The following is a 19,267-nucleotide window of genomic DNA, read 5'->3' as shown; positions in this document are numbered from 1 at the left end:
ATAAAACACATCCTTTGCCACATTTTTAAACCTATTGAGGTCAATAAGATCACTAAGTGAGAATTAACATTAGTTCTTCAGGTACAGTGCAGAATCACATTTTTAATTCTCTCTTCTGGTTTTAGGAAACATAAATAACAAAACATAGTAATTAAAATGAAAAATGCAATATGGATTCTAGCCCTAGACAGCGACATTTTTTTCTCACATAAGATTACTTATAGCACATTTAAGTTAATAAAACAGAGGTAAACTCTAAGAATAAAATAAATACTATTAATTTAGTGATAACATATCATATTTAGTAGAAGATAGGTTGAGTCATACAGACACCTGGTAATAAGACAAATTAGGTATTTCTACACTTCATGCTTTGACTTTTTATTTTCCTTAAATCAGGTTACTGTTCTTGACTATATGCCAAAGCTAGTTATAGTTAACATTCTTAAAGAGTTAACTGTTTGGTTCTGAAAATTAAATTATTAATTTTAGTTTTATTTTCATTTATGTAGTAGAATCATTTCTGCATTAAAACACATAGCTGATTCAATGCGGACATTGATTAAATATTAATGGAGTTGTGTAAAACAATTAAAAGATCACAAACCTAGAAACAAAACATTAATACTCACAACATATTTTAAAGAGAGTAAAATATTCCCTTGAGACAGAAATCCACAACCATTTGCATTATAACTACCAGAATAGCATTGCTTCTTTTCATAAGATTACAGATTAAATTAGATTTGTCCAAACTAATTTTTTGCATCCAATTGGTTTTCTTACCCATTTGAATGGGATTTTGGCAGAAGACTCTAATGTTTCCTATTCTTAAGCTTTTTCATAATAAATTCTATTTAGAAGGTAACAGATAGCTTAATGCACTACAGGAGGATTCTTTGACCTAATTACTATGACTGGTAAGCTTTAACATTTTTCTCCCCAGCTATTTATTTGTTTCACAGCAGGAGCTCAATCAATTTCTTTCCTGTTGGTAGAGGGATATATATTTCTATCTTCCATGTAAATACTCTTAAATGTTAACAATGATCTAGCAGTTGATTAATTATATATATTTATTTATATTTTAGCTTGAACTACTAAACGAATGGAAAGAAAAAGAAAACAAACTACCACTGTTAAAGAAGTTGCTGGAAAGTACCCAATGATGAACGCATTGACAACCACTGACATGGAGCTCCAGCACAAAATTAACACTGCCCAGCAATGAAAGCCATAAGTAATTACTGACAAGTAGAGAAATAAGTGAAGCCCCCTTGCCATTTAGCTCGACCACCAGGAGAGCCTCATGGCTGCGGAGCTGCTCAGAGCCCTCTCTCCTGAGCACTGGAGAAATTCCTAAATGGAGACTTACTCCATAACCTTCCCTGCAGAGTCCAATGCTCATCCATTGGACTACTGGTCCCAAAGCAGCAGCAAGCAGGAGACTACAGCAGCATTTGTGACACTGCCCTGTCTCCATCCTTTGCAGATGGCTGTTCAGTGGCTGCAGCACTCTTGGGCTCTGCAGGAAACTCCAACTCATTTCCCTGCCTGAACCCTGAGAGTGAGGATCCCTGGGTCTCCTATGCCTGCCATAATCACCAGCGTAGACAGCCCTTCTCAGCACTCTTCTTGCACATTAATTATTTAAAATATTCAACAGACAACTTCTCATATAAAATGTATGTTCCTCACTGAGTTCACTACAGGAGGTCCTGCAGCTGAGTGGTTCAATTCATGCCAAGGAGATGGCACACCTGGGTTTACGGGCACCAAAGAGATACATGAATATAACTAGATCCACAGCACAAATCAAATCTATATTTGCTCAGAAATAAACAAGGTAAAGATGTGTTAGATGTATCAAAGGCAGGGTGAGAGGAAGAGCACAACAAAACAGGCTTTACAACAATGGGTTTCATTTCAGCTATCCATGCAATATATTAACTCACTTAGAAATCTTTTCTTCTGTACCTCTCCTGGAGAGAAAGCATGTGAAAATAAAACTTAGGAGAAATGATCCTGCAAAGAATACAAGTACAGCCCCCAGCTATTACAGGCAGTAGAGTCACCAGGCACGACCCAAGCTGCCACGTGGAGAGAACAGACAGCATAAATCACCTTCACTCCCTACTACAGTAAATCACTCTAACCCATCTTGACCTCCCACAAATTTGTTTTGCAAAGCCAGAGTTATCCAGCAAGTGATCTAATCTGAGCAAGCCAAGGAACAGCCATACCTGCATGTATAAATAGCTCTCTCCAGGAAAGCAATCTAACTTTTACTTTCGCTCATTAGTGGTCCTGTGCAGACTGATCAGCTCCCAAACAACTACTGAACCTGGTAAAAAAGCTCAGAAAGTTAAAATAATGGTAAAGTTTCTTATGCCCATCATTGAGGTCAAAAATATTTGTGGCTGTCACAGAACTACTGACTGATGCCGACACAACTTGTAGCTAACCATCCTTGAAACATTTACTGGGCTAAAATTTCAGCATAATGATTTTATATATGCATTAAACAAGACATTGTAACAGTTCATCGCAAGTTTCTTTCTGCTTCATAAAAGAATGTGAAACACAGGAAATGAGAAGTCAATTGCTTTTCTCTCTGTAGAGGAATGTGGGAGACGCCAAGGTTGTGTAACAAATGGACGGTATTCGTTCCCTATAAATCAGTATCTACAGATTCACAGTTTGTGTATTCCCTGAAGTGGCAGAAAGGCATGATATGTTTCGAGGTAACCTATATTGAATTTGGAAATCACTCTAAAATGTGGCTATTAACAGGGACATCCAGATACTCACCTTCAGAAGGACTTCGTACTTCTGCATTTCCTCCTCAAACTCTCCCCTCTTTCATCATTAAACACTGACTTTTTAACTGTGATTTATTACGAAACAAAAGCAGCTATTGAGCAAAACAACTCTTCCATGCATGTTCATATTAACAACAAATCTCACTAACAGGGACTGTTAAAACATGCAGGTCTCACAAGGCTTTGCAAGTTTGGAGACAGACAAACTGAACTTTTCAAAGTTCCCTAGTCCAGTAGCAGCCCCTGGGGCACTGGGAAACCCCTACTTGGATGTTTCAGGATTCAATAAACAGACACTGCAGCCAGCAAAGACACGGGCTACAGTGGCCAGACCTCTGCTAGAAATTAGCATCACCACATGAAAGCACCACTCTCAGTTTCAAATTCAGGGGGCAATTTTAGAAATTAAGTAATTTTAAATTTATAGCAAGAGGTGCCCAATAAAAACTAAGCATGAGTTTACTATTACGTGTTCAGAAGGGAGTAATAAATGCTGAAGAATGTGTCTGTTTTAAACAGGAACCTTCTAACACCAGATTAAAAACCCCAGAGCACAGCCCAACTCGCTGCCTGCGGTCTGGGACACGCAGCCATGGCCAGCCCTGATGAACACATTTCCAGGAGAACACACTGGAGTCGGAAAGTTCTGAGCCTTTTGAGACCAAACTGTTTTACATTTTGACAGACCTTTTCCATCCTGCAGATGCTCATGATAGACTCTGAGACATCACAGTATACAAAGCAAGAGATTAATTTAGCCTTCAATGGGGAATGGCAGGTGGTTGTGTGAGGCACAAAAAGCCGTGTTTTTATGAATGCTACAAAATGTTTGTGAATGTAAAAATGTTTACACTTGGGTTCATGTGACAGTGATTTGAGAGACAGGCACAAGCAAAATAATATCTCCTGAAAAACAGTTTGCTGAGATTTTGATGCGAGTCAGGAAAAAAGCTCCATATAGCGATACTATCAACTTCTTCAAAAAAGAAACAGATCTTCATGTCTATTTCATGACATAAGAAACAGGTAGCACACAGGAAAACACAGCTTAGCTCACAATTACAAATATTAAATTGCAGGTCTGTTGTCAACATTAGCAGAGGTAAAAATAAGCCATGCTTAGAAAATTCATGGGATAAAACCTATTATTCTTTTGTAAGGAATGAGATTAATAACACATGTAGCCTCAAGGGGTTACATGTCTTCAAAAGGAAGAAAGACAAAAAAGAAACCTGCTTCCCATGTTCTCACCCCACTAAATCCCTCCCTCTCTAGAAGGTGACAGTTCCACCTCAGCGTACAAGTTCAGGTACAGAAATCAAAGTACAGGCAGCTTCATTTCCACCAAGCTGTTTCATTTCGAAGTCTGTGGTTAGCATATTTTTTCCCAACACTGATTTTTTTCAGAAACTTCTGTGCAGAAAATACATGGCAAAGCATAAAATTCTCCTGGAAGTACAATTCTTATTTGAAGAAAGAAAATGTAGTCCACAGTCATGCTGCCAGGTAAATTTATATTCTTTTTTTGTGTGTGTATCTAGGTAGATAGATTTTAAAGCCAACATATTTGAAATCTACATTCAGGGTTTTTTCCTTCTCCTGGTTACAGGACTCAAAATCCTTTAGAAAGAAAAGAAAAAGAGTAAAATGATTTTTCCATCTAAGAAACCAAGATGATGTCATAGCATGAGTGCAAGTTTCTATTCCCCTTTTTGTCTCCACATCCTTCAATCCTAACATCAGTGTTTTCACTGCAGTGTCCAGGAGATTTTCTGCCGCAGTCAGTCTGCACAAGATTCCATCCTAACCTAAAACTCTTCCTTTTCTTCGAGCTATTCTCTATACACAAACTCTGGGTTACAGCTGGGCTTGTTTTCTACAAATGAATTCTGCTGCTGCTAAGGGAAGAGACAACAGTTGTTATTTGGAGAATGACCAAGTTGCAACTATCACTTTATTTTTTATATTTCTCCTTCCATTCTCAGCTCAAGCTGTTCAGAGCAGAAAGGACTCTTCTTCAAAATAAGTCTGAGGATGAGTACAAATTACTGCAATGTCTATATGTGTGGGAGTCCTCACCATTATTCCTCTACGAGTAGTGCACAGCATTTGCAAAGGTGTATCTGGGTATGTCCCGTAGACTCTATGTATTGCAGCCTCCACCACTTCAGGTAGGTCTCCATTTTAGCAAATACTTTCCAGTGAATGCCCTTCCCGCAAGTCAGTCTCTTCTCCCTCAACATCAGAAAGTTGCACCTTCAAGTAAGTGCTGGCAAACACCAACCTGCAGACCCCAAAAGTCAGCACTCCTTGCCATTGGACACATTATTGGCTTAGAGTTTATTAAAACTGAGCCTGCTTAACCTGAAGGCAGTATTAAAACCCTGCTCAATAAATTAGATTTCATAGTTTGGAAATAGCTAACTGCTTTACTGTTGAATTAATAGTTTTCTTTTCTTGGTTTTCTCCACATGGTTCACTTTCATGCTAGCCATATAAGAAAACAGGCTTTCTAACATAGACCTATATAAAGGTAGGCTCATCTTTCACTGAACTACACACACAAGGTAGATGATAAACTTCAGACTTAACAACAAAGCCACTCTGTAGCACGGGGTCCAATATGACCATACCCTAACATCAAAAGAGACTGCTTGAGCTACTAAGTCTATCCCAAGCAGCCCATGTGTCCAGCCAAGAGGATGTCACAAACCATCTGCTCACACACCTAACTCAAAACACATATACAACTCCAAACACTCTATGACAAACCCAGGACCTATGATACAAAATGTTACAAGTCTAAGATACAACAGTTAGGAAGAAGAACCAAAGGCATCACTAATGAAGAACATTACCAGTAATGGGAATTCCTTAAGTTAAAATGCTCAGGTGGTATTAAATGATAAACCATAATCCACGTTCCAAAGCACAACAAAGTAAAAGTAAATTGGAAAAAAATCAGAAAGTAATTCCTAGATTATAACATCCAGTCTCAAACTCAGTCTAAGTTTCACTGTTCCTCTCTTTTTCTCCACATAAAGCCCGCTATCAGTTATCATTACTACCTTTGCAATTGCAACTAAGTCCCACTGTCTGTATAAGTTCGCAACCATACCTCTGAGAAGATGACAAAGTGATTATTCAAGAGAGAAGTGGCCTCCTAAAGTCAGATGTGAAGGGTCACCACTGCTGCTTGCCCTGGGCTCTATGCTGGAATCAGAGACTGGCCAAAAAGCTTTCTCGGGAGTTGCCCCCTCCACACCAGTTGGCTGCCCCTAGCAAAGCAAAAGCATTTCTATCTCCTGTCCTGGGATGAAGCACAGGTCAGAGCTGATCATTGCATCCCTGCTGCACCATTACAGCACCCAAGTGGGATGAAGTCCCCAGAACAATTAACTGAGCCCAAAAAATTATGTCCTAAAACCACATCTCCCACATGCAATCAAAGATTTCCACAGCATAAGCACAAACACACGGGTATTCCCTTTCACTTGCACATCCAGCCAGAAGGCAGGATTGCACATGAATGTTGGATCCAATGGTAAGACTTAACACACCTGTTGCAATGGGGGGCATGTGTCTGATGACAGGACAGGAGAGTGGTAACACAGTAATCCCCAAATGCCTCAAGGGTCTACATGTCTTCTCAAGCCAGGAGACTGAGGTCATTGCATTGTGCATGTCAAGTGGGTTCCTGCTTTGGCATGGAGCAAGAGAGAAAACACTGCAGCTGTGTGGTGCACAGAGTCAGGACAACTCCTTCATTTCAGTTCAGTCAGCTCTTTTCATACTTATGGCACCTCCCAGGGAGTGGTGATACTGATCTATACCCTCCTTATCTGGCCAAAATTCACTTGTGGTCATCCAAACATTCTTGCCTAACACTTAGCTAATAAAATGCACATATACTGTCATCAAAAGAAATAAAGCTGTATGTCAAAGCAACAACAGATGCATAAGACCACTAGCAACTCTACACACTTACTTTAATAGCTTTGGAGGAAGAAACTGTATGCAAGCGGAAAAGCTGAAGATACACGAAGAGAAACTATAGTGCTATGACAACAGCATGAATCAGGGAATCACTGATCTACAACCATCAAGTGCCTATCCTGTATCTCCTGTATTGCACAAAGTAGGGCAGTCCAGATCCAGTCACTCCCCTTCTTTCCACAAATTGGGTACATTATATTTTTGTTTCCATGCTTAGAGAAAAATGAATTTTTCAGAAAATCGTTTGAAGTCGAACTATATTTCCATTTTTGCCCCAAGTTTTAGGACGATGGGAAGGAATAAAGTGCTTGGGGACTTTTCAGTAAGCAGCCCATCTTCTAAATTCTGACACTACCACAGACTGAAAAAAACTCTTCAACTTTACCAATAAAAAGCGTTATCAGAAATGCATCACAAAATTCAGAATGTTAATTCTTTTACTTTTTCTTAATTAAGAAAAAAATTCCATTATTATATAAGAAAATGTGACTTCCTTTCTAAAACATATCACTATAGCTATCCCTATGGTAGGATACTCTACTGAATCTGATGTAATGAAACAACCCTCAGCTTGTGCTCTCTGCACTGCCTGTGGAGTAGACGATATGACTGCTTAGGTAAAACCCACATTTAATTAAGAAGCCTACATACTGAAAAGTACTTAGCTATCGCTTTGAGCCAGAAACACAGCAATAGTTTCATAATAAACACCTGGTTGGTTTATTATTCCTGATGAAGTAATATTCACCTCAGTATTTCTGTGAGAAAACACCATGCTGTATGTTGCCAGGCTGTCCTGAGTTAGTACACTCAAGCATTAGCCACAGATTGCTACACAGCAGCAAGCCAATCTACACAACTACTGCAGTATATACATATCAGCATCCCTCTTGTGTAATAAAACTGTTTGAATACTTCATAAGAATTATTGTAGGATATCAGAAGATACAGCATGGCCAATCCTCACCCAAAATTCACAGGATTTTAAATACCACAGGCTCTAACCTTTTGCCTGGCCCCTCTCCCAAGCCCTATCTTTTCCAGTTTACATTTGCCCATGAAGGCTTCAACAAGGATCTGTTTAATGTTAACAGTAAACATTCATCAGTAGATTCCCTCTTCTAGAGTTATAAGCTATCATAAGCGTTATTCAAGGAATTGGAGTAAAAATCCATCATTGATCCATGTAGCACTTTTTATATAGTAGCTGAGGGAAAGCAGATTTACAGTCTCCACAGTCTCTCACACTCTCAAACCTCCGGATTCCTTCAGGTCCTTGACCTCACACTGCCAATGCAAAAAGCTTCCACTAGATGGTGCGGGATATGTAGGACATGCAATTCTCTAAATTGTTAGTAAATATACATTCAGTAAATAGTATTTCCCCGAGTTTAACTGCAATTTTCTTCCCTTCCAATAGAGAGAATTAGTTTATAGAAAAACCAAACTGCATACCTTACAAAACATTAATTCAGTTCAGGATGTGTGCACACTGGTTCTCCAGGACGATAAAAGCAGTAATCCTGAAATCCTATTATCCAGTGAATTGCCTTAAAAATTAAGCACACCAACTAGAAAAAAAAAGTCATCCCAGGAAAAAAAAAAAAAAAAAAGAGAGAGAAAAACACTAGGAAGTCCAAGAGAATGCAAAAAAACCCTAGGGTTATTCTGTTTTGAACCTGTGACTGTGAAAAGACAGTTTCTTACTCAGAAATCTTCTACCAGGGACCCAACACAACAAATTCAGCTTTCTCTGGCCCTTGGCCGTGTCGGCACGGCATAGCGCTCCATCCCTCTCCCAAGAGCCATGACAGTGTGAGCTAGGGAGGGAGGGAGGAAAATAATTATCAAAACTGCTACATAAATTTCAACACTTATTCTTTTGTAAGAATTAGTCTCAGATGATCTACACAATTATCTTCGAGGACTGATAAGACTTGGGTATGATACAATTGTTAATGAAGACATAATTTCTTCAGAAAAGTTTGCATTATTGAGTGAGAAGGAATGAACTCAGCTTGACTCTTGGATCACTGAATGCATTTGCAGAGCGTGGAATAAATAATAATAATTAAAAAGAGAAAAATCATAATCCACACTTATTTTTAACCTAGGCACATATTAAAATAGAAACTATTAAGACACAACAACCATTAAATCCTACTGACATTTTTAGGCAATTTTCAGTGCTGAATAGCATGTTAAATCTATATGCTATTGAAAAGATTTGAAGCAAACACACATGATCTAAAGCAGAAACAGATTCATTCCCCAGTGACTAATAATCAGAAACAAATGAATAAATTAAAAGTGGCACAAAATACTACACCACAAAATACTACTGAGCATGTTCTACAGCACAGTGAGAAACTGAAAAGTCTGCGTGTGCTGCAGCTGAAACACAAAATCCAATGCAAGAGGGAAAGGAGCAGGCACAACCAGCGAAGCAGAGAGTACTTGGAGACCTTCTGTGGGTGACCAGGAGAAAGCTCTCCTGGGCAGCAGGGAAAACCCAACAAACCGGAGACAGACTCTTTCACTGGGGAGGGCACCACACATGGAGCAGTTATATTGCTTTCCAAAAGATTTTGATCTCACACAAATTTGCCCACAATCAGGCAAACAAAGTAAAACAGTTATAGCTTCAAATGAGCAGGGATGGATTTTTTTTTTTTTTTTTTTTTTTAATTTAGCTTCACCTCTTACAGTCAACTTCTGAATTACAGGCAGTTACAAGGATAGTTCACTGAACGGTGTTGCGGCAGGAAGCTCCCATTCAACTAGACTGACTTGCTGCCCCAGATTCCCCTCCTGCCCACAGATGTCTAACAAACAGTGTTTTTTCCAATAAAAGATAAGTGTATGGAGATACCAAGCTTCCATTCTCTCATAAAAGAATAGCCCACAGCCTCATGGACTTCTCACCATTCAAAAAACCTCAGTTTCTCAACTCTACCAGAAAGCAAATCATTTAATCTCTCCCATATTCCAGATGCAAAATTAAATTCACAAGGAAACTGAAAAGGAAGAAGTAACCACCTGGGGATGAAAAGATAGCCAGAAGACAGGATTGCTCAGAAGATAGCCAGCAATCACCAAGTAAAAGGACCAGGAAAAAAAGTAAAAAAAAGAAGGTGAACTGTACCCAACAAGAAAAAACACTGAAAGCAAACGGAAAAATAGGAGAGTGTGCTGTGAGAAGAACATACATATTTTAAAACTTCTTTCCAACCCTTGACAACTAGGATATTAATTACTATTTAAGACAAAAATAAACTCTGATGCAGTCTTTATGAAATAATTATTCTTTAAGTAAGAACTGGTAGATGCAAGTGACTTGTGTAATACAAGTAACAATACAATATAAAATCAATGTTGGAACAAGCACACTTATTTAAAACGTATTGTCTTCCCCACTCCACAAACAAAAATGATAGTAAAGTAAAAAAGGTCAGAAAGTCAATTAAATAAAGCTTAAAGGTGACAAAAGAAAATGAAATTAAAAAAAAAAAAATCCAAAGACTGAATATTCCTATTTTACCACATTGAAAATGTGAAACAAAATTAGGGTGACTGATAGACTATGACGTAAGACAGATAAGGCATTATGTTACCTCTGAACAGTAACAAACTACAGTTACTCCTTCCAAACTTGAAAGCGCAGAGACAATACTGAATTCAGTATGAGTAAATATAAAATTTGACTATTTTTTATTATAAAAACACAAGAAATTATCATTACTGTCTACTTATGATGCTGATAGAATGGCCCTTCCAACTTTTTTATGATCGTTAGGAAGTATTTACTCGCCATTAAACTAATTCACCTCTTCTTTCTATAGAAGAGTGGTTAAGAAATTCATTCTCACAGTATCCCTCTCCTGTTACTGCTCCTGTTCTTTGGGTTTTGGGTTAGGTTTTTTTGTATGGAGCTCTTCCCTTTCTTATTTCCCCTAGTTCCCCAACTCTCTTGCTCTTGAGTGTCTTCCGAGCTCTGCTTTTTCTTTCCTCAGATGATTACATCTTCCCTTGCAGCTTCCCGAGTGAAGTGCCCAGCCCTAGCAAGCAGTTCCTTGAGAATCTGATAACAGCTTTATATTTTAGAATTACTTGGGAGCTACATTTGAGCATATTTCATTATTACTTTATAACTCAATGCCAAGCAAGTCTGTTACAGACTCAAATGAAGAGGGCGTTCAGCTCTATTTTTTAAAAGTCCACATACAAGACAATGATACTTATGGAGCCAGACTACCTGGCAGCAGATGCACAGAATTACTTTATCAGGAGTTCTTATCAACAGCCATCTGCAGTTTGTGATTTTTATACATTTTTAGAATTAGCTATTGTAAAACAGGTAGCTGAGAGAAAAACACAAACTACTCGCTTATCCCACTTCAAAAGATGCCCCGTGGGAAGAGTTTGCACTGTACTCTCATAAATCATTATTACAGGTAACTTTCAAAGGGGGAAGAAAGGGGGAGGGAGGAGCAAAAAAGCCATTTCATAATAAACCGGTTTTGCATTACTGCAAGCATCATCCATATCTACCTCAGGAGGGGGCTGATGTAATGTAGTCATCCCAGAAAGCCCCTGACTGTACCAAAACCACCTCTCTCCTGCTGTATGGGGTTGTGGCACGCAGCTGTCAGGCACCAGCTACGAGAAGAGCATCCTAAAAGGCCACCCACGAGTCGGTTACAGCAGAGAGGGAGCTGACACTCCTGCTATAAAGTGTGCTAACAGGGATATTCAGGAACAGCAACCACTATTTTTACCTTCTGCTGTGGTACTCTACACGATATCTCAAATTTAGCTTGTCCTTGCTTCTGTCAAAGCCAATATAGAGCCCTCTAAAGGGCTTCACCTATGTTCCTGTGTCCCTGACTCTTGCTGTCCTTCACAGGGACATCAATTACAGCGGACTTCTTACTATTCTACCTATACAAAGCTTCCCAGGGTGAACTCTGCCTGTGTGACCACTGGTCCTTTAGCTTCAGTTAATCACAATTATCCCTAAAAGAATGGACAGTAGTTTGCCTGTGAAAAACAGAAGTAGATACATTTCTATTTTTAAAAAAATCATGTATTAAAAAAAAAAAAAAGAGAGAGGTAAAATGATCTCACAGGGTAACCTATAATCTGCTTTTAAACTTCCCATGTAATGGGAACTGCACCTTCTAGGGCCAGACCCTGGCACCACAGCTAGAGCAAAAGGAGGGGACAACCTCCAACCCAGAACAAACACTGAACTGGCACATGAGCAGCATTAGAGACTATGGGACTTCTGGGTGAACAGATTTTCAGGTAAGAGTTAAAGGACACTATGAGCACAGGAAAAGAGGTTATTACAGTGATTACATGATACATAGGAGATTCAGTGACTGGGAGGGAAGAAACAGCCAAGAGAGATGTAATACAGATTGGTGCAACATGAGGAGGAGAAGCGTAAGAGACTAGTATGCAGGGAACAGACTAAATAGAGCTGTAGACAGAAGTATTAAAAGTCAGGGGTTTTTTAAATCTTAGGTATGTACTCTTTACGGGATTTAATTACCTCAAAATATTATGCTACAACATTTCCTTCTTCCTATACCATCAGACTACTCACAGCATGTTATGAGAATATACAGACATTTAAAATCAATTCAGGCTAATAAAATCATTGACTCAATTCTTGCATACATCAAGAGAAAACCGTATCTACAGGAATACGGTTGACACAGAAAGGAAACATCAGACTTGTTCAGCGTGAGTCTGGAGCATGTAATTGCATCATGCCAGAGGACCTGACCCAGTCAGTTCATGGACCAGGCAGCATCTCCACACTAAGTCCATTCTCTGCACCAGTTTGGGGCAGGGCCCATCTGCTGTTTCTGAAGCTGGTGCAGCCTTGCACCCACAGGTCTGTCCTATTTATCTCTCAAACAGGTTGACCTCTTGCCAACCGGGAACAACTGGTCAGTCCCAGGAGCCAGTGCTGGCTGTTCCAGGCCATACTGAGCCCTATCCAGCTGCTGGTCTTCACACCTATGCCCTGGTCCTACTTACGAGTCCAGGCATAGCCTATGGGACCAATTTCCAGTCTGAGCTAACACAAAGCTGTCTTATGTTGCCATTTGCTTTGTTGATGACTGGGGGTGCCACAGCACCAAGGCAATTATGACAACTGGATAAAGAACAACTCACTAAGCAAGCCCAGTACCCTATTTATCTCCAGCACTGTATTTAGGTCCTTTTAATTTATTTGCTGAGTTCCGTATTACAAGCACTTATATTTTTTGCCCTTGACACTCTCATTACAAAGCTATCCCCCCATATTTTTTTTAGAGATGTTCTTTTTCATTTCTATTTTAAAATGTCACTTAAATACATTGCTTTGTTCTCCAAAATGTCTCCCTTGGCTTCAGATATGCATTCTAGATATATACTCTTTCTAATTTTGGGGGGGAAGGAAAAAAAGAAAAGACTTCTATATTCGAGCAGCACAGCCCAGTAGACTCAGATATAAGGAATCAGATTAATGTAGTCTGTCCTTTCCAGACCCAAAACCTTGCTTACATGCATGTTTGTACTTATCTTTCCATTCATTTTAACTTGTGAGAACTCAATCCAAGGCTATTTACTAGAGCCAGCTGTTTTAACGGCCTCATTACTTACCCAAACCCACATCTTCAATAAGCTTGGGGAAGCTGCCAAAGGATTTGGCTGAACCTCTTACAAAGCCCCATGACAAATGCCAACTATCATTTTATTATCTCAGTGATATGAAGGTCTGGTTGGATTCTCCAATTCTGGATGGTTAAAGAACAGCAAGTTTCTGCTTTCCACCCATCATTAACAAGAAGATTGTGACCGCTTGGACATGCAGACAATACAATACTGCTACAATATGTACCCTGTCACCTCCAGGTTCAAACACTGGAATTCACAGTAAATCAAGCAAAACCCCTGGGGTATGTCCAAACACCAGGGCACTTGCTGCCTGTTACCTTCCTGAAACAAGAGCTCCAACCTATGAACTTTGCAATCAGGTAGGACACTGGTGGTTTGCCACCACAGCAGCTAAGTGGAGACACTCAGTCCAGCTCACCACATTACAGAAGAGTGCCAATAAAGCCACAGAGAGCTCCAAAATGAGCTCCCTCAGAGTTCGAGCTCATTTTCCTGACACCTGAAGTTGACTGGTTTACTTTCAGAGAAGACTGCAAAAAAAATCAGGCTTTTGAGCAGTCAGTAAGGAATGGCTGAAGTTGTCCAGGAAACCTCAGGATGGCATGCTTCTGAGGTAAAATATCTTCATTGGTGCCTGCTTTCATGCAGCCAGTTGTTTTGCAGTGACAGTTACTGTATTTGAGCAGAGAATGAACCCCGCCCTGACATTTAACTGAGACAGAAAGATTGTTCTTTTCCTTAATTATTTATTCAAGGCCTAAAATTAATATTCTAGGAGACAGAAATAAAATTACATATGAAATTAAGGAAGTTCAAGTTGTCTGACAGTATCAATTTGCTCCAGTTCTACTTTTAGAAAATAGTAATCTCCACTTAATCGCACTAAAAAGGAGTCCAAATTATGAGAAGTTTGGCCTAAACACTTTATTCTGGGCCTTGTCTAAAAGAAAGCCTGATCTGCACCACATGCCTCCCTACAGCCTTCTCTTTGCTGGCCCTTTCATTGCAATTCCATCACTTCGGATGTGTTAGTTAACAAAGCGCTGCAATAATAACAAGCAAAACACAATGTAGGATGGGGTAAAACAACCAAAGTCATTGAAAAAGCCATGCATAAGGCAGGGGGTAGCTGAAAGAGCAGGAAAATAAGCAACTCTCCTTCTGTGCAGAACTGCTATTACTGTAAAGGTGCATGTAACCATTACAAAAAGCATCCAAGACACACAGACTGGTCCTATATATGATCTACATCACTACTGTGGTGTGAGGTGCTTATTTCTGGTAGACCTCTGGATTTCGGGCACTTGCATGCAACCAGACACACTACGAAAGTAAATACAAATGGAGTTTAAAGCACTGGGGAAAGAGAGGAGAAAATAATTTTCTGTGCAGAGACAACTATTTAGAGCTGCAATCTACAAGAGGTCTCCTCTTTTTCACTGGAACATGTTGCAGGTGGCTTCCCCCACCCCACCTCTCCTTCCTCACCAAATAGAGAAAGCATGCCCAGGATTTACTACTCCAGTTTATATTACAGACAAAATCAAATTCATCCTTCTTAACACAGATCAACAGCTAAAGATATTATCCCAACAACATTCTCAAGTTCCCAGCAGTTTCCAGTTCAGTTTTTACGACCCGTTACACAGGCATCTCACCAACTATGACACAGGGCTCTTCCATATTTATCAACTATTCATGTTCTAAGTAATGTTAACCTTTTTAGAAAAAGTTATTAATATTTACACTTTTCATTCTCGGGGTGCTTCAGACATTTGGCTATAATTCAAACTTTGAATTTACTGCTTCTGTGGGGTGTTTTTGTATTGTGCTCCTATATTAGACTGTAGGCACCTACCAACTCATAAATTTATCTCTACCTTTTTAGTATTTTTTGCACATCTAGTCTTAGCAAAGGTTCAAAAGTTCATTAGCAAAATGCTACTTATCTCTCTGCTCGCTGAAAAGTCTTGTGACAGATGTCAAAAAATTTAACACAATTATGACAACTAAATTACATAGCACTACCTAGATCTTGTAAGGTTGCAGAAAACATTATAAGTAATTAACTGTTGTTAACAGGCTTACACTGGCTCACCAACACATACTTAGACCCAAACCTGAACTGCTAATAGGTACATCAGTAATTTTTGTAAGGTGTCAGACTGGATTACTCCATGGCAGGACTCAGTTTGTTTATTGTTACTCAGCTATTGTTACTCAGTTTGCTTATTGTTTTCCTAATAGAGAAGGGAGGATTACAGCTGACACTCTACTCACCTATGCAGCCTGGAGGACTTTGTAGAAGCTTTTCTCATAGTACTAGAAGCCTACATTTCCTTCTCTGCCCAATCAACATTCACCAGCAAAGTCACAAAGCCACACTTCTAAAGTAACTTTCCTTGGAGAAGATCCAAGTGTGGAGGGGAGGAGGCATAAGGTTACAACCTGCGCTTGGAAGAAGTTATTTTGCTGTAATCTAGGGTGGAACGTGCCACCTGGAACAAAGGTATTTTCAGTGTACACAAAAAAGCATATAATGCATGGAAAAAAAAAATAATCATTCTGGACAGCAATCTACCTGCACAGACTTTTTAAAGTGTCCTTAATTTACAAAAATGTGTATATGAATAAATTTACAAAAATTAATATGTGAATAAAATTTACTCATAAAAACAGACTGGTTGTCTCCACTGGATTTCCTTCAGTAAATGTAGAAGGATATTATATGCAGAAATGAATCCTAGTCAACATTGCTTTTACCTCCTAGTTCTTGCAAGGGATCTGTGCAAGAATACTGAACAAACAATAACACCCCAAAAATTCTTAATTTAAATAGTGAACACATTCAAGTGCCAATATCAATAGTTTCCTACAATCAAATTCTCCCTTTTACGTTGGGCTAAAAGACAAACACTTCAGTTGACAAAGAATATTTATTTTCAAATTAAGCTCCAAACTAATCTGTACCCTCCTAGTGCTTGTATCTCTGAAACTCCACAAGTGACATGCCAGACAGACTTATGCTGGTAACAGTTGAGTGGTTTCCAATTTACACTCCTTCGGACATTACCATCAGCCTGTACAAATGTCTGCTGTTTCCTGGTGATGTAACTTCATAAATAGGAGCCTATAGTACAGACCAGATAATGACAAGTATCAATTAAAAAAGAATGAACTAACCAACTCAAAAAAAAAAAAGATGTTATTTATTGTGTCCCATTAATCAAGCTGTCACAATTCTATTAAAAAATAAAGTCCAGATTTTTTACTGGAAAAATGTTGTGACAGGATGTTTGCCCCAACATTTTAAAGTTCCCCAGAAATCTTACAAAGGGAAAGGGAACAAAAAACCTCACAGAAATGTTCCAAGTAATTTTAAGTTTATGATATTCCCTCCTAGAATAACAACTAAAATGAAAACATAGTTCAGACCTGTGGAAAGACAGGGCAGTAACCAGTCTTACATTTATTTTCAACAATATGGAAAACCAGTGTCACAAATGTGTTCCCCATTCACAGAAAGAAGCCGGTTAAACATTAGGTAAAAAGCCTTTTCAGCAACATAGATACAAATATTTAGTAAAGTTTTCAATGATTCTTCATATAATTCTATGGTTATTAGCACAGAAGTTTCAAGCAAGATAAAATATGACCTTGGATGAGTTAAAATACATTTTATCCCATTAAGCTACTACTAAGGAAAGAAAGCTCATTAAAATAATGCATTCACCCTAAAAAAAAAAAAAAAAAAAAAGAGAGCAAGCACACACACATACTTGCAACAGTGACAGAAGTGCTCCTAGTGACTGAGTACTTAGTACTCAGTAAAACTACTACCACAGTAAAAATTATTGGATGTCAGGAAAAGATCAAGCACTAAAGCCATGTGCATACACATAGCCCTGAAAGGAGCAGGAAACAGTACTCAAAAAATCTGGGAAAAAAAATTTAAAAGCACTCATATAATACAGTCCATTGAAAAAGACAGCATGTATATTAGGATAAAGTGAAAACCCGTAAGTTTCTAAATGAGTGTTTTAATGATTTTCAAGTCACAGGCAAACATCCTGAAGGAAAGCAATTGTTCTGCATGTGAAGTGATGGAAACAATTATCTGTGGTGCCTTGGCCCTCCAGCTGTAGAATGTGCTCCACTCCTGCTCACAGAGGTCGGTGGACTCAGCTACTCAAAGGATTAAAGAAACAGGAAAAGACAAAACACCAGCATCAGGCAGACATTTCCGAGTTAGTAAATTAAGCAATTTGTTCTGTGATCACAATGGCAGCCATCCTCAGCAGAAACTCAGTTTCAGACTGGACAGATTAGCTGGCCCTTCATCTGCAAATTAAGTGGTATTGTGCTGCCACATCTGAAAGACATTACTTAGTGCCAAATCTCATTTGAAATGGTTCATCCTTTGCCTTTCCCCATGGAAATACCATCCAATTTAAGGCACAGTCCAGTGCTTCTCATGACATTGCTAGGCGTGTATATAATCAGCTCCATTCACCTGGCACAGCCGCTCCAGAGTTACCAGCAGAGACTACCCTGGTATTCTGCCTCCCGTATCCATGACTGTCAGCGGTTCCTCCAAACACAGCCCTGAGCTCCATCTCCAGCCTGGATCTCCCATTGTAAAAACAAAACAAAAATAAAAAAAGCTACCCACAGGATCTCACTTCCCCCACAAGCTGCTCAAGCACCCCTACTTCAAAGAATACAGGTTGTTTTGTTCTCCAGAGTCTTTTCAACCCATCTTTAAACAGAACCGAACATTGCAGATTCATATCAATATACATAATTCCACTGGCTTTGAATTAGATTATGCATAGGAGAAAACTAAACATAACCATGCCAACTGATCAGTGTCTTCCAGAATTCAAGCTTGTTCTTTTTATCCCTTGAAACCTAAATCCTATGGCACCTTATGCTTGGCCTAGCTATGCTCCCATCTTTGTGAGCTTTTATTGACTTTTTCTTACAGCATCTGAAGAGGGTGCTAAAAGTTTCTAATTTTCTCAGGTTGTGTGATATGATTCGTTATTCACCAAAACTGCAAATTGTAGTGTAAAAGAAGGAAGTCTCACAGAGCACTTCAAAGGTATGCAATAATGGACATTTTTGATTAACATAAGGAGGCAGCAAGCAGTTTCATTTGACTCATTCGCAGCATCCTGGATCATGCCATCTCCCTCTGCCATTCCCATATCCCCTCCTGCACTTGCAGAATTCTTAAATAAAACAGATGCTCCTATGAATCCCACAAGAAGTTTGTTATATACAGTTAATTATTTGCGACATCTGGTAACACAATACTCATTTGAAGTCAGCCACTGACAGTGGAGGTCAGAGCAATGACAAAGCCATCAGCCTCTGTACCATGTAAGCTGTTGCTGCCCCACTTCTTCAGCGGGTGGGATGACTCCTGCCAATGCTCACACAACAGCCTTTTTCTGCTGTTGCCTACAGAGACAGGAATTCACAGGGGAACTATAAGCCAGTCAGTCTCACCTCTGTGCCTGGCGAGATCATGGAGCGGATCCACCTGGAAACTATGCTAAGGCACATGGAAAATAAGGAGGTGATTGCTGACAGCCACCTTGGCTTCACTAAGGGCAAGTAATTCCTGACAAATTTTCTGGGCTTCTACAACAGGGTTACAGCATTGATGGATAGGGGAAGAGCAACTGACATCATCTACCTGGATTTGAGCAAAGCATCTGACACGGTCCCGCACAACATCCTTGTCTCTAAATTGGAGAGACGTGGAT

This window comes from Strix uralensis, chromosome 1, assembly GCF_047716275.1.
Source record: "Strix uralensis isolate ZFMK-TIS-50842 chromosome 1, bStrUra1, whole genome shotgun sequence".
NCBI classification, from domain to species: domain Eukaryota; kingdom Metazoa; phylum Chordata; class Aves; order Strigiformes; family Strigidae; genus Strix; species Strix uralensis.
This window is presented reverse-complemented; position numbering follows the sequence as displayed.